The following is a 17,192-nucleotide window of genomic DNA, read 5'->3' as shown; positions in this document are numbered from 1 at the left end:
CTTTTTTCCCTCCTTATTGGAGGGCTGGAGAAAGACATTTAATGAACATTGGCTTAGACATATGAGATATCATAAATTTGAGGTCATTTGAATGTATTTCTTACTGTGTCCAGGCGATGGCGCTCATTCCCAACAAGTCGCCAATAGCCGCACAAGGGCAGAGTACCTCATGTTCTGGGTGCTTGCAGAGTCCTCGTTCTCTGTCGTGTGAGTTATCAATGGCCCTGGTACCACCGTGAGACACAGCCATGCGGATACTTGGAGAGCATGCCCCTGAAATTCCCAGCCGGTGGGGAAGAGTTGAGAGTATTGCTTTGCAGACAGCTGCCCCGTGTCTAGGGCCTGGGGCTCTGGCCCATGATGCCAGAAGCTCGGCAGGGTCAGGGTGTGCTTGTGGGAGCCCTCAGAGCCCCAGCTGCTCTTCAGCCCCCTTCCATTGGAGTCCTCTTGTCAGTGCAATGCCACCAACCTCTTCCCACTGCAATGCCAGGACTCTCCCTGCAGACAAGACCCATCCTCCTTGCAATGGCTGCTGCTCGCAGAGCAGGTTATATACAGTCACTGGGAGGGACCCCTTGGGTCCATAGTTGAATCCCCTCAACAGCCTGGAAGGAAGGGGTTTAGAGCTCCATTTTACCAAAGGAGGAACCAAAGGCTTTGAATGATTCACAGCAAGTGGTGGGAAGGGATTCCAGTAAAGCAAACAGAAGTCTCTGCGCAGCTCTTTCTCTGCACACGGAAGTCCAAGGGACTGAGAACTCCGAAGTGGGTGAGTTCTGGTTGACCATCTAGTTAGAGAGAGGGACACACAAGCATGTGTGCGCACACATGCACACACACACACGTGCACACACACGCTCTGTTACAAGCAGACTGTGATATATGCTGACACAAAGGAATGAAGAACTTGCAGAGGCGGACTTGCTCCAGAGCGTACGTGTTTCCATATTGTTTCGCTATTAGAGACCAGAGCTCGCTCCCAGCAACTCGTGAGGAATTTTTCCACAGCAGTGTTTCTCAAACTTTACTTAGGGTCTTGTTAAAGAGGCAGATTCTGCTTCAGTAGGTCTGGAGTGGGGCCTGGGATTCTGAATTTCTAGAGGCCTGTCAGGTGGTGTGGATGCTGTTGCTTTGGAGACCCCACTGGGCAGCAGAGCCCTGGAGGAACGCTTGGCCCAGGGCCTGCTTTTTATGGCCCAGGAGCTAAGCATGGAAAACAAAAAAAGACAGAAGACTAGGCACCAGATCATAGGTGGCCCTCAAAACCTAAGATATTTTCTATTTGACCCTTTACCAAAAAAAGTCTGCAGACCGGGAGACTAAAGTAATCCTGCTGTCCACTTTCCGAACTCCATCGGAAGAACAAGTTCTCTTAACGATGGTTTGGAAGAAAAAGCCAGTCTGACTCAGCTTTGCTCCATCTCCCCAGCCTTCTGCCTGACTGCGGAAAGCCTATATTCTGGGAGCCGCATGCTGGGAATCTCTGCTGTGTGGGGATGGGCCCGAGGTGGTCCAGCTGATACAGTGATGACGTAAATGGGGGCTGAAGTGAGCCCACTTTCCAGCACATCTAAGGCAAACTCTCCAAACCACTTTCTCAGTAATCAGAGTGATAATTTGGCTTCTGCTACCTTCTTCTTTTGGATCTTAGGGGTTCTGAGACTAAGGGTGGAGGGTACTTTTTTGAGCCCCTGAAGCCAACCTTCTCCAGTTTCCTCCATGCGTTTCATCTGCGTGTTTGTCTCCTTGCTGAACTCGGGGCAGGTGCTGTGCCTGCAGCCAGGGCCGGCATTTCGCACCTGGCTGATGGACTCATGTGAGGCCTGGGGTCGACATCCCTGTGCTGCCAATGACTCTGTGTCAGTCAATGCCACGACTCACTGTCATGTCAGAGGCCTCATTACAAGTCAGAGTTGGCCCCTGGGCTTGCCATGTCAGCGAGCTCCTCTGGAGAGCAGCCATTAGCCACTTTGCAGCAATGGCCTAAATCACAGAAAAGTGGGCCTGATTTGACAAAAGCAGCAGCCATATATTTTTTGCTCTTGGAGGTGTAACCATGGTAATGAGATCAGATGAAAAACTGTTCCTTAATGCTGGCAACACTCAAATGCACGTGGCAGTTTAGGGTAGTGGAAATGGGGTTTAATTTTAGAATCTGAGCATTTCTTCAGGGAACAAGGGGCGTTAGAACAGGGCCTGTCAAAGACCTTCTGCAGCTTCTGCTCCTTCCAGGAGTGCACATTCTGTTGTGGGCAGTTTTTATCCATCAGTTGTGGCGTTTGCTTTGTTTGTGACATTCTTCTACCTGCTTCAGCTACTGTTACAAGGAGGTGCCTTCTGTTGGGGCCATTTCCAGAAGCAATAAAAGAACTGAACTCAGGGGCTTCCCTGGTGGCGCAGTGGTTGAGAGTCCGCCTGCCGATGCAGGGGACACGGGTTCGTGCCCCGGTCCGGGAGGATCCCACATGCCGCGGAGCGGCAGGTCCCGTGAGCCATGGCCGCTGAGCCTGTGTGTCCAGAGCCTGTGCTCTGCAACGGGAGAGGCCACAACAGTGAGAGGCCCGTGTACCTCAAAAAAAAAAAAAAAAAAGAACTGAACTCAGGAAGGTGTCGCTGCTCTAATCATTCTGTATTCAAACCAGCTCTCAAAATCCTCATCACAATCCTTACATGATAGGTGTCCTTATTATTCCCATTTTACAGATGAGGAGATTGAGGTACAGAGGTGATGTGACGTTTGATAGGAGACCTGGCTGAGAGCCTGCACTCTTTCATCACGTCCTGGGAGACCAAGTTTCCCCGGCAGGTCTGTGGGGAGACCTTAGGAATATTTAAGGCAGTGCTATTATTCAGGCAACCTGAAAGGCCAGTCTCTGTTCCCTGGAAACACAAAGCTGTCGGTTGCTATTTCTGAGTGCAGATGTATGTCCTCCCCGAGTTCCAGGGCTGGAGGAGAGGTGATGAGAGGGAAACTTTAACACCTGGCAGAGATAGGGAGTGCGTATAAAACCAGTCTCACTTCTCTGAAAGCAATTTTCCAATATGTATCAAGAGGCTTCAAATGTCTTTATGTGTCAATCCACTACTTGAATTTTTATGAATCAGCCTAAAAGAATAACCAAAGTCCAGGAAGATTTTTTTTCTAACAATAGGGACATCACAGTTTTATTTATACAGGAAAATTTCAAAATAGCCTACATAGTCAAGAACTGCGAATCTATCAAGTAAATAAATCTATGAAGTAGAATAATATACAGCTAAAGAACTTATTTTTAAGAAAATTCTGGTGATGTGGGGAAATATCTGTGATATAAGGCAGTATGGAAAAATCAGGGAATAAAATTATATGCAGAATGAACTCATACATTTTTGTATAGCTATTTTACATACATGATTGAGGAAACGAACAGACTATTTCAGAGATGAAATTAGGGGGGCATTTTAATTTTCCTCTCTATATTTTCCTAACCTTTACTAATCTCTTGTAAAACAACAGTTTTGTTAACAGAGGAAACAATAATAATAATAAAAGAACAGCTTCTGTTTATTAAGTGTTTATAATTTGTTTGGATATATGAGGAAGTGCTTTACCTATATTTAAAGTACTCTTTCTTACAAAGTCTGGCAAGATAGGTTTTATCAGAAAGGAAACAGACTGAGAAATTAATTGACTTACCTAAGATTTGCTAAATGAATGAATTACTAAAGCCAACAAGTTACAAGCATTCATGACATGCTCAAGAAACGAGGTGCAGTCCATTTAGCTACAAGGGAGGGTCGAGGGAATCATGGGAAAAGGGGACTCAAAGCTGGATGCAACCAGATCAAGGAAAGCCTTAAATGCCATGCTAAGGAGGGAGATCCTACCCTATAGGCAACGTGGAACCAGTTGTGCAGATTACAAAGAAAGAAAAGAAAGAAAGAAAAAGAAAGAAAGAAAGAAAGAGAGAGAGAGAGAGAAAGAAAGGAAGAAAGAGAAAGAGAGAAAGAGGAAGGAAGGAAGGAGAGAAAATAATAGAGGGGTGCGTTTTGGGGCACTGGTGAAGTCCCAAGGAGTAGTGCTCAGAAAGATTTACCAGCATTGCTGATCAACTCTAGCCTCGGTTAGGCACTGTATCTCCATACACTCCCTCCAACATAAACATAATTTTGGAGCATGTTCTCAGAGTTACCCTGGACAGAAAAGTAGAGGTAACACAGCCTTCTAGGGAAGCTGGAAACAGAGAAACACAGCAAAGGAATCATCTTTAAAGTTCTTTTTCTCTGCCCCTTTCTTTTGCCTCTTGTGCCGCAGGGTCTCCATGGCCCTGTGTAACTAATTTCATCATCTGCACCGCTGACTCTTGGGTTTGCTTCATACGGTAAACCCAGCTCACTTGCCACGTGCCTTCAGCCTAAGGGCTGCTGCTTCTCAAGGCTGCACACTCAAGGCTACATGCGTGTGCATGTCTGCACCTTGCAGATATCTCTCCCTATTCCTGTGTCATTCAGCCTGTCACTCCTAATTCCCAGCACCCCCAGCTGTTCAAACCTCCTGATTGGAACATCAGTCGGGTCCGTGATCCTAACTGACCAGAACTGTTCCTTAGGTTGCATCTTTCAATCATTTTCTCTCCATCCAGATACGTGCTTTTATAAATGTTTGTACATATCGATGTTTTCACAACACATACTCCATGTCAGGCACGGGTCTCAAGATTTAACTTGTATTAACGCCAATAATCCTTCGAAGTAGGAGCTATCCCATTTTACACCAAACCAAAGAAGGCTTCCATGATTTGTCTGAGATCCTGCTGTTAATTAGGTACAGACAGGATTTGATTCTGTTTTGGTTTCTAAGCCAGTGTTCTCGATCATTACATCATGCTGACGCTCACCTTCAGAATGAATATATTTCGAAACCAGCGACACAGGAAATCGTTTTTAAAATGCAGTCACAGTGGGCTTACAGTTCTCTATCCATGGAGCCTCAACCCTCAAGCTTTTGATGTAAATTTCTGACTGATTCTAGGCAGATGTGTTGATGGCAATGCCACTGACTACTAGATTTAATGCTCTTTCCCCCGTTTTCTTCTCTGCTTTCCCGTATTTCCCCTTTTCTTTTTTTTGGTAAATTCTTTGCTGGTGAGTTCACTTGTGCCCATGGTTTCACCACTTATCCCCTTGTTGCTGAATTCCTTTTCCAGCTTTGAACGTTCTCCCACGGTCCAAATCTAAATGTCCAGCACCATACTAAACATTTCTTCCCGCGTGTTGCACAGAGACCTCAAACTCAACAAACCCCAAACTAGCTCAGTGCCTCACTTTCCTGTCTTGTCACTGGGGCCACCACCATGCTGTTGCACACTCAGCCATCCCAGAGTCAGCCGTGACTCTGGCTTTTCCCCGCTCCAGCCTCCATCAGGCGTCCCCTTCCTCTTGACGTTTACCTCTTCCTTCCTGGAATCAACACTTTCCTGGCTCACACACCTTGCTCAGGTGATCCCTCTCCTGAGGTGACTGTCCTGGATGTGGGATATGGTTAGAAACTCGGGGATCATGGGTTTCCTTCAAATATTGTACTCTGTCCTCCACCCCCATTCCAGCCAATTTACTTCCTGGAAAACGCCCCCTATGCCAAGAGGATGGAGCTGAAAAGTGGAACAAGAGGCTAAGACATTTCCATAAAGGAGAGGGCTCCATAAACTTGCAGAGTGCAAACAGGGCAGTACAAGTGTGGAAAGCCATGAGTCTCAGCCAAGCTGCTCACCAGCCCCGTGCTGTATCCGATCTTCTCTCAGGAATCTGGGCGTGTACAACTCTTAGCCATCTTTCAAGTTCCAGATTAAACGTCCCTCCTTCATGGAATTGTAACTTTTTTTTTTTTTTTTTTTGCTGTAACTTTTTGGTTCTCCAGACCACCTGACTACTTTTTTTTTTATCCCTTTCACATGGCATTTGATACTTACTACTTTTGTCAGCCTTTGCGTGTCCTTATCTCTCCTGCTAGATCGGGAACTCTGGATCAAAGTCTGTTTTATCTTTCTTTTCAGTCCAGAATAAGCTTTGCCACAAAAGTACTCATTGAAGGTGGCTGAGTAAATGAATAAGTGAACAGAATCTGCCCAAAACAGTGTGTTAGATGGTATGAAAAAAATGGCCATGGTAATTCCCTTCCTTGGAACCACGCTCTTGGGGAGTTTTTCTCCCACTGACACTGGATTTATCCATGTGATCTGCTTTGGCCTGTGGATAATAGTGAGTGTGACACAAGCAGAGACTTAACAGAGACTTAGTCCTTGAGGTCTCCCTTTTCCTGCTGCCCCTGACCATCACGAGAGTGGCCCAAGCCATCCTGCTGGAGGCTGAGGTGCATGAGAGCACCCAGGGGAGGTTAGCTGAGCTGGCACAGACACAAAGAACCATCAGCTGACCCACAGAATAATACAGTGAATAAAGATTCTTGGTTTAAACTACTTAGTTTTGGGGCGGCTTTTTCTATGCAGGGAGAGCTAATTGGATAGCCATGGATTGCTCATTTTCAAAGAACTGGAGTGCAGTCAAATGAGCGGCACTGATATCACTAAACAGGTTTTGCTACTGGTATAATAATAATAAAAAAGCTTTCTAGTCAAAGGGACTTTTGAGTTAAATAGCCCTGGATTCAAATCGAAGTTCTGTCATTTACTAGCTGTGTGACACTGAGCATTACTTCACCTCTCAGGTAACGGTACCTGCCTTTCGGGATTGTTCAAAGAATTGAATGGAATTATGTTCATAGAGCAGCTAATAGAGACTCCCACATAGTATGTGGTTGATATAGATTGGTTATTTCTCTTGATTGGTCTAGGACTTGAAAATGCAGCTCTGATCCTCTTCCCTCAGGGAAACACTTCTGTTTCCATCTCTGTCTCTGTCTCTCTCTTCTTCCAGCACAGGCAATTCTTTGCTATTTAAATTTATTTACCAAACTGACTAATCCAGTTAATACCAAATTCCCCCAAGGTAAGTCTCAGATTGGCTTCTGGGGAGTTAATTACTTACAGAAAGTACAAGTCAGCCCTGGAGTTTCTAAACTGATACGGGCTCTGTTCCATTAATCCTTCCCATATCCCTAAGACCAGCAAATAAAATAGCAACCAGAACAGGAGGACAATCTGATTGCTCTCCATGTGGGGTCCCCTCCTTCTGCATCCTCCAAGTGTCCATGAAAACTCTAACATGAAAAGATTTTGGCCATCTATTCTTGACTCTTCCTTTGTTGTAATTCTCAGGCAATTGAGAACATTCCTGGGGTGCTGGCTGCTACACTTCACCAACTATTTATTATTTGTTGGCTAATTAGCCACAGTCTGTGCCCTCATCGTGCTTTTCCTCCATGAAGAGGTATGAATATGAGTGACTATGGTATCAGCAGGGATACGGTGGTGGTTACACATTGAAATATTAAGTATACAATGTGTTCCAGGCACTAGGCTAAGCCTGTAACGTGTTTTAATGACCCGGGACATTTTCAAATAGTGACCACCTCATCTGAAATTGAGCCCCTCTCCTACCCTCCTGTGTCTGAGACACCTTGGCCTCATCCCCTGCTTTTTTTTTTCCTCTGTATCATTCATGATCCCCTGAAGTTATATTATTTACCCATTTGTTTCGTTCTTTATTGTCATCCTCTCCATGAGAATTGAAGTTCCATGAGGGAAGGAGCTTAGTCTGCCTTGTCTGTTGCTGCCCAGAACGGTACCCGGCACACAGCGAGGTCTCACTGGTTAAATGGTGTGGGGCGGGCATTAGAGCAAGGTGAGCAGTTTACTTGCTTCTCTCGCCAAATGGGATGAGACGTTCCCCAGGACTGGTACCATTTCGTCTACGTAATATAAGCTCACAGCACTGTGCCAGGGACCTCATAGGACCTCCATCAATATTTGACAATAGACATGTTTTGAAACACTGCTGAAAAACAGTAATATCTGCTGCAAATAAGTTATTTCTGAGATGTGAGTTTTCCAGAATATTGAGGAAACTCTGCTATTATGTTTCTTTGAATGGACGTCTTTTAAGTAACAATTGCACTGAGAATTAAATAGATGTAAAATTAGCCTTTTTATTTGTTTATTTGCATCCCCCAAATAATTTGGGTTGGTACAACCTAGTTTTGCTAACTCAAGGTTATCACTGAAAATATAATTCTCAGGCATTCTCATATGATGCTGCGTTTAACAATTGCTGTGTCTTCCTTCTCCGGGGGACTCTTAAGCTTTTGGAAAGCAAATTATGTCTGATTGATCTTTATGTCTTTAATGACCAGCTCAGTGTTTTGCTTACAGTAGATGCTCAGTAAATGTTAAGTTGAATGAATGAATAGATGGATGAGCGTTCCTACGGCCCTGTGCTACGACCAGTGACGCTCTCAAGGACAGCGCAGCCTGCTGGTTAGCTGACCAGCATGTGTTAGTTCTGTGCGGCTGGCTCTTTATAACTACTGTGTGTCCATCTGATGATTTTTCTCCCTTTTCCCCTCATGACTCTGGTTATGTCTCATTTCTGATCAGTTTTCTTCTCTGCTAGGGGTAATGATGGAAATATTTAACAGTCTCCTACAACCATACCTTTTTCCTTTCTATCTGCTTCTTATCTCCTGTGGGTAGAGGAGAGGAGCCCAGGTTTGTTAGCATTGGTGGCAGATTAAAGAAAGTTGCAGATTCTTGGACGCTACTCCCATTAAGAGGTGGGGCTGTATCCTCGCCTGTTAAATCTGGGTGGTCTTGATTACTGCTTAGACTGAAAGAACATGGTGGAACCGGCTTTGTCAGTTTCCAGGCCTAGTAGACTGGCAACACCTGCTCCCCGTGGCTCAGGCACTCTCTCTGGGAGCCCTGAGCCATCAGGTGAGAAGTCCACCTACCCTGCAGGAGGGACACCAGGAAATTCTCTGAGATGGCACGGAGGAGGGGAGGGCCCACGCTGAGCCCGGCCCCTCAGCAGGCCCACCAAGGCCCCAGGCCAGAGAATGAAGCCATCCTGGATCCGCAGAGCAGGCCAGCTCCCAGTTGAATACCGCGCAGTGAGACCAGTGGATGCCCCGGGAGCAGAAGTGGTCTGTTACGTCTCATCAGGATGCCTCATCCATAACAATCATGCAATATAATTAAACGATGACTGTCTTTAGTCACTAAGTACTGGGGTAGTTTATTATGCAATGATAGGAAAGCAAAACAGCGTCAATTATAAAGTAAGATTAAATGAGTCTCAAATGGTCACTTAAGTATGAAATGTTCTATACAAACTGGACCGGATTTGGGCCCTACACTGTGGCTCTTCAGCAACCACGACTGTTTCTTTCCTGAAAGTTGGGAGCTTGCGGGAGACCTGAGCTCCACAGACAAGAGAGCCTCCTCTTAAAAATGAACAAGGGCTTCCCTGGTGGCGCAGTGGTTGAGAGTCCGCCTGCCGATGCAGGGGACACGGGTTCGTGCCCCGGCCCGGGAGGATCCCACATGCCGCGGAGCGGCTGGGCCCGTGAGCCGTGGCCGCTGAGCCTGCGCGTCCGGAGCCTGTGCTCCGCAACGGGAGAGGCCACAACAGTGAGAGGCCCGCGTAACGCAAAAAAAAAAAAAAAAAAAAGAACAAAAACAGAGTCTTTGGCTACTAAAGTGTACATGAACCGAATTGACAAGCTTTTACAGAATATCTACATTGCTTTTCCTGCATTGTTTTGAGGGTTCAGAGACTAAATAAATTAAAGAAATGGTAGCAGATGCATCCTATTGACTAAATACTGTCTTTCTAATGTGTACAGGTCTCATACTACAAGGGATCAGACAGCTTCGGGGGGGTACAAAACAAACAATATAAATATCTCCAATTTCTTTATATTTATGGTGGTCTTGACATCCCCAAACATTGCTATTGGACCTGTATAAGAGCTGTGCATGATTATCAGGGCAGCCTGTTATTTCACATTTTATAAACCTACAAAGGCCTAGAAGCATAAAGTGGCTATTATGGACTGAAGTGTGTCCCTCCAAGTTCCCAGAATTTGTGAATAAGTTAGTTATATGGTGAAAGAGGCTTTGCAGATGTAATTACCTCAGGGATTTTGACATGGGGAGATTATCCTGGGTTATCTGGATGGGCCCGGGCCTGGTTAAATCATAAGCGTCCTTACGAGAGGGAGGCAACAGGGTCGGGTGAGAAAGGGGAGGTGATCCTGGAAGCAGTGATTAAAATGACACACTTTGAAGACGGGAAAAGGGGTCCTTAGCCAAAGAATGTAGGTGACTAGTAGATGCTAAAAATGGCCAGGAAACAGACTCCACCTGAGAGTCCCCAGGCGGGAACGCAGCTCTGCTGATGCCTTGATTTTAGCCTGTGTCATTGGCTGAATTATGTCCACTGCCGCCCCCCTCCCCAATTCAGAGTGTGACTCTATTTATGATAGAATCTTTAAAGAAGTAATTAGGTTAAATGAGGTCATTAGGGTGGGACCTAACCCAATATGACTGGTGTCCTTATAAGAAGAGGAGTGAGTGTGCAGAGAAGGTAGACCGTATGAAGATACAGGGGGAAGACAGCCATCCACCAGCCAAGGAGAGAGGCCTCAGAAGATGCTGATATCTTGATCTTGGACTTCCAGCCTCCAGAACCGTGAGACAGTATGTTTCTGTTGTGTAAGCCACCCAGTTTGTGGTACTTGGTTGTGGCAGCCTGAGAAGACTAGTACAGCTGTCTACCACTAGTTACTTCAGGTCATTAGTGACAGAACTGAGACTGGACCCCAGGAGTTCTGGCTCCTGGAGCTCTTTCTGTTTCTTCAGGCCACGCTCCCTCCTGCTAGATGATGGCACAGTGGTTACACATCTCCTGGATTCTCATCTCAGCCTCCATCAACCACTAGCTATGCAGTCTCAAACAACTGCCTTTATACAAGGTGCTTGTGGTTACAGCATCTTTCTGGGCTGTAGTAAGTATCAGACGATTGACTACATGTGGGGCACTTGGCATGTAGTCATCATTCAGTGAACATCAGGTATTGTTTCCAATCTCTCTTCCAGACTGAGAGAGAACAAACGGAGTTTTCGAGCAAAATCCCTTATTAGAGCCTTCTCCTGAAAATTGATATCTTAAAAAAATAAATAAAGGAAAGGGAAAAATGAGGCACACGACCACCACTGCGAACACTGCACACAAGGGAGAGTGTCTCCTTTGTCCTGTAAAGTGTTAACTTTTGCAGCAAAATCTCTCTACTTCTATCAGCTATAGGATCTGTAATCACTCGCGGGGGCAGAGACTATTATTCATCAAGGTCTCCGTCATCAAATGAAACGTAAGGGCCCCCCCAAGACACAGTGTGGTCTAAGGAGGCTTGCAAGGAACCTGAAATCGGTGCCCTGCTGCTCAAATGGGCAAGAAAGTCTGCGCTCGCTCCAGGCAGGAGCTTCCAGCTGCAGGGTTTGGCCCTGATTCTCGTGAAACTTGAAATGTCTGAGCAGGCAGTCCTCCCTCTCCCTCGTCCAGCAACTTCCAGCGGGGCCGGGCTGCTCTTCCTCTGACATGGACCCTTGGGCCTGTCCGAGGAGAATGCTCAAACCCCGCACAGCCCGAGGGAGTTTCTTACTTAATCTGTGATCTTAGCTCCAGAACTCAGAGGGGCTCACTGTACAGACACCTGTCTGCTCAGCTTGGGAAGGTAGACCCAGTCCTCTCCTGTCTTGCTGTTTTTGTCTTTTCTGGAATAAACCCCTGTGCTCACTGCAGTGAGACAGCACAAGAACGCGCGCACAAGCCCGCGGGCTACGCTCAGCTGCTCCGGCACGGCTGTCAAAAGCAGCGGTGGAAAAAAAATCCTTGGGCTGGCTTTACCAGCCTAGCCCATCCACCCGTGGAGAGTTCTTAGGCGTAAAGGGCCTTGGATGCCAGGCTAAAAGTTGAGGTCGCACTTAAATCACATTGATTCCTTCTGACTCGGGCTTGTTGTCAATTCTTCATGCTCTCACTTGTTCGTTCATTCATTCAATGGATGTTTTGAGGATTGACTCTGCGCCAGATGCTGTGCTGAGTCCTGAGGACCCAGAGATGAATAAGCTGGAGTTCCCACCTCAAAAGGCATTTACAGTGTGATGGAAAAATATTAACACTTGCTGTGTTTGGTTAGCAGTCAAGGATACGTCCTCACAGCATCTCATCTATGTAAAGGTTCCTCAGAAACCCTGAGGGTATGGGTGTGAGCTAAACAGAAGCTCCACATCTCTTGTGGGTTACGGAGAGCTCCTTCCTGCTTGGCCCTTCTCTTCCTGGGCATAGAAGGGAAGAGCACAGATCAATTCTGAGAGTGTCTTTTGTAAGAGCCCGCAGGCAGCCTGAGTGTACATCTGTGAGGGTTCACGCCTGAGTTCAGAAACCCCCAGTGGGACCAGAGCTACTTATGGTACAGGTCCTTCCTGGGGCTCTGGCTCCTGCTGCAGGCGTGGCTTCCAGGCTGAGTGCGGGGTGAGATGGGAAGGAGAGAGGAGAAGACAGAGAGAGGGTAAGGGAAGAAAGGGGACTAAGGCGGTGGAGAGGGAGAAATCAAGGCCGAGTCCCCATGTGACCTTGAAGAGTCCTCTAATGAAGTTATAGCCGCCACACTGATTTCCCAACAGTCCCTATTGCAGGTTTATAATAACAATCTGCGTAGTGTATAAATGCTGTTTACTCATCACTTATAAATACTGTTTTATTTAATAGAATAATCTGGGTAGAGACACGCTCTGGGGACAGGACTTCATAATGTAATGAGCACTGCATTATGCATGCAGGATTTATGAAGGTACCTACAAGGCTTTAGCAAGAACATCACACAAATAAATATTTTCATGCCCGACACAGACTCACTCATTTGAGTAAGCAAACTTTTTTTTTTTTTTTCTTTTTTTCCGGTACATGGGCCTCTCACCGTTGTGGAGCACAGGCTCCGGACGCGCAGCCCCAGCGGCCATGGCTCACGGGCCCAGCCGCTCCGCGGCATGTGGGATCTTCCCGGACCAGGGCACGAACCCGTGTGCCCTGCATCGGCAGGCAGACTCTCAACCACTGCGCCACCAGGGAAGCCCTTTTATTTTTTTAATGCCATGCACTGGGGAAATCAAGATGGCAAGATACAGCCCCTGCCCTCTGCCCCGGGGGCTCACAGTCTAGTGGTAAAACAGGCAAGCAAATGGACCATTGTGTTTCAGGATGGCAAGTGCCAAGGCTGAAAGCCAGGACCCTGTGGGGCACACAGAGAGGCAGAGACGCCTGAGCTGAGAAACGTGGGCCCATTGGTCATAATCCAGGTAAACACTGCGAGGGATCGGCATGTGCAAAGGCCAGGAGGCAACGTCTGTTCCAGGGCCTGCCTGTGGAGTAGAGGGTGGGTGTGGTGCCTGCGGGACATGAAATCAGAGCGATAAGGACCAGAGGACACGCAGCTTTGCAGACTCACCTACCTTCTGGGAGCTCCCTTGCTGAAAGCCTTCTGAAAAATCCTTAGACTTAGTATTCTTTCCTTAGACGTACCTGATCTCTCTGCCTCTCTCCTTTCCTCCCTTCTTCCTCTAATATTTTTTTATCCCATTTGTTCCAGAAAACGAATCCTAAAAGTGGCCTCTGCAGCGGTTGGGACAATGGATCCTGCAGTTAAAATTAAGAGCTTTACTTTCACTCAATTGTTTTGTGACTTGAGTGGCCATTTGTCCTCTGTGGGTCTCAGTTTCCCCATATGTAATCCATGGGAGGGAGGGGTTGATAAGTTTGTTCGAATTGCCCTTTTAGATCTAAATATTTTTTCATTTCTCTCATCGCAGCTTAAATCTGCTAAAGAAGGATTTAAGTCTCAGAGTGTTGGGAGGGGGTTTGTCGAATAGTTATTCAAACTGAGAGAAGGCACGCTTTGGTTTTCAGAGTCTCATTAAAGATAGGTTGGTGGAGGTGGGGGAAGGAGAGGGTGGCCTTTGCTTTCTCCTGACCAGGGCCTCAGGGAGCCCTTGGATGTCCAGGGCCCCGTATCCATGTCAGAACATCTCCACTCCAGCCTCTTTGCTGGAAACCAGCCTCTGAAGCCTGTGGAATCAGGCTTTTCCCACACATTTTGGCTCTTTTAAGTCTAATATTTCCACACACTGTCTCCCTATTTTTTCGGAATCATTAGTTTCAGCCATTTATTAATTGCCTTCTATGTGTCATGCCCTTGTTGACTCTGAATACATTATCTCGTTTATTCTACACCAAAGTATACATTCTTACCCTCATTTTAGACACAAGGAAAACAGAAATCCTCAAGGAGGTGAGGTCACAGAACTGTAAGGAGAGAACTGGGGATCTGACATCAAATCGTTTCGATACCACAGCCCCTGTTTTTCCACCGGAAGCACGTCCTTCCCCAGCAGACACCAGAATTCATGCCTTCTCCCTGTTGGGCTCTCACATTGGCCTCCGGGGATCAACAGCTCCGGGGCAGGTGGGGCACTTTTAGGTCTTTTTCTGCCCTCTGCCTGTGGGAGCCGGGCTCTCAGAATCCCACGAGCCCCTGGTGTTCAAGAGTGCCCACCTGTCACACTCTCCTCGCACCAGATACACGTACTCTGGCCGGATAAAACCACCTTTACCCTTTCGAAGTGCCACCTCCTCAAGGAAAGGCCACCTCCTCTGCCTGCACTGTGCTTTCTTCTCTTCATTATGCTCAGAGTCAGAGCTGCAGGAGAGGGCAGGATGTCTCCTCTGACGGTTCTCTGGGTTTTAGTCTCTGGCTCCCAACAACCTTTGAGCTCTGCAATGGCAGGACCACATCCTCTACAATGAAGCTGGAAAAACGAAACTGAGGGCCCTGGTCTCAGTCTGACTCCATGCTGCCAGGTGGGGCTGAGGGAGGAGCTCTGGGTGGTCTGGGTCCCCTCCTGGCTGTTGTGTGCGGCCAACTTCATCCTGCCCTTGTCCTACCCTGGGCTGTCCATGGAGGCTTGGCTTCCCTCCATCGTGCCTGGTGTTGGGCTCCTGGTATCTTCCTCCTCGAGTCCTCTGCTTAATTTATGTTTTCAATTGGTCTTCCGTATAGTCTAGCTTTTGTAGGGGCATTTAATTTTATTTTTATGCTTTGTTAAGAACATTTTCCAAAACAATAGTGTCATAACAAACCACCACTCCCCATCAGCCAACTTCAACAACTATAAATATCCTGCCATTCTTGCTTATTACCCCCAATTTAATTTAATTTAATTGGGGGGTGGGGCTGGAACATTTTAAAGCAAATTCTAGACATTATATTACCTCACCTTAAAATACTTCACTAAATATCCTTAATATATAAAACAAACCCACAATAGCATCGGGACACATTTAATTCTTTTTTTTTTAAACTAATTAATTTATTTATTTTTAGCTGTGTTGGATCTTCGTTTCTGTGCGAGGGCTTTCTCTAGTTGTGGCAAGTGGGGGCCACTCTTCATTGTGGTGCGCGGGCCTCTCACTATCGCGGCCTCTCTTGTTGCGGAGCACGGGCTCCAGACACGCAGGCTCAGGAGTTGTGGCTCACGGGCCCAGTCGCTCCGCGGCATGTGGGATCCTCCCAGACCAGGGCTCGAACCTGTGTCCCCTGCACTGGCAGGCAGATTCTCAACCACTGCGCCACCAGGGAAGCCCCATTAAATTCTTTTTGATGGGATAGGTCACTCCCTGCCCTGCCACTCACTGGACTGTATCATTAACCATCATCTTGAAAAGAATCAGTGATGAAGAACACCTTTATTCTTCCATGGCCAGTAGCAAAGAGCTGATAATTTAATCAATAACTTTGTTCCAGACTTTGAGAAAACAATTATTTAATACTTAATTTGAATGTTTAATTGGAAAGGGGTAGAGGATTAAGAGGTACAAACTATTAGGTATAAAATAAGGAATTTACAAGGATGTATTGTATCAATACAACACAGGGAATATAGCCAGTATTAGGTAGTAACTATAAATGGCACACAACCTTTAAGACTTGTGAAGCACTATATTGCCCTCCTGTAACTGATATAATAATGTACATCAACTATAATTCAATAAAGAATGAAAAAAATTACTTAATTTGAACTGGATATTCTCCTGGACACATTCATATATGTTACTTCATTTAAGGATCATGGTCATCTTCTCAGTTCTTTGTTTGCATCCAACCCCATCTATAGTTGAAGAATCAGGCTGCAGAAGGCAAACTGTCTGCCTAAACATCAAAGAACTGAGTAGTGACCACTTTGTGAATTCAAACCCAGATTGTTTTATTTCAAAACTCATGCTCTTGCTACTGTATTTGAACCATGTTTTAACACCATCTTCTTTTAATTATACAAATCAGTTTCATGAAACTAATGTGCATTGGGAACCAACTACATGCCAGGCACTGAGGTGCTGAGTATGATAAAAGAAACAGTATTCCCTGTACTGTCAAGAGGTGGGCAACAAAAACGTACACCTCTTCTCTGGGACTCAGGTTTCTCATTGGTAAAGCAACTGTAATGAAGCAAAATCAATATAACCACAGGCTTCTTGTGTTGATTAAAAGTAAGAGGAACACATGAAAGCAAAGTTTTCTTGCTTGATTCAGGCTCCTTAGGGGAAGAGATGTGCGTTTTTCTGATAAGTGGTACTTAGTGTGTGTTTGAGGGCATGGGGTCTGGAGCAGACTGCCCGGGCCACATGCTGGCACAGCCAGTCAATGCATGTGTGGCTTTGGGAACAGTATTTAGCCTCTTTGTGTTTAGGTTTCCCCAACTATAAAATGTGGTCAGTAACAAAACCCAGTAGGAATTTGCATGGTTCTGCAACAAGGCAGTAAGGAGACTGGTGTGGGGGACAAATTCTCTCCTCTGCTGTGGCTTGCGTGATTCATCAACTAATAGTTTCAACATCCATCCTTCATGTGCGATGCATTTTTTTCCAAGAGGGTCTTTACCTGAATTATCTCTCTCCAGGTACTAGAAGGCATCTTAGAGAAACCCTGCCTTTTTACTGATGGGGAAACAAGTTCCCTAAAAGAACAAGACAGCACCAAGTTCACAGAACATGCTGGGACCACTCCAGAACACATGCCAAGGCTCTCCCTACCCAAGAAGTGACAAACAGCTGGTGCTCAGTCTCTTGAGAACTGTGCAATTTTCTGAAGATTCTTAGTTATATTGAATAACCAGCAACTTCTTCATTGTAACTTCCTGGGGGCA

General features: G+C 46.2%; 1 long non-coding RNA gene across 1 annotated transcript in view; it reads left to right on the top strand.

Annotated features, from left to right (window-relative positions):
* LOC308627717 overlaps positions 1-17,192 on the top strand; it is a 1,107,544-nt gene that overhangs the window by 1,058,654 nt on the left and 31,698 nt on the right. The gene's annotated exons all lie outside the window — the stretch shown is intronic.

This window comes from Mesoplodon bidens (genome assembly GCF_964165515.1).
Source record: "Mesoplodon bidens genome assembly, chromosome: 14".
NCBI lineage: Eukaryota > Metazoa > Chordata > Mammalia > Artiodactyla > Ziphiidae > Mesoplodon > Mesoplodon bidens.
The sequence above is the reverse complement of the archived record's forward strand: the minus strand, read 5'-3'. Positions and strand labels throughout refer to the sequence as shown.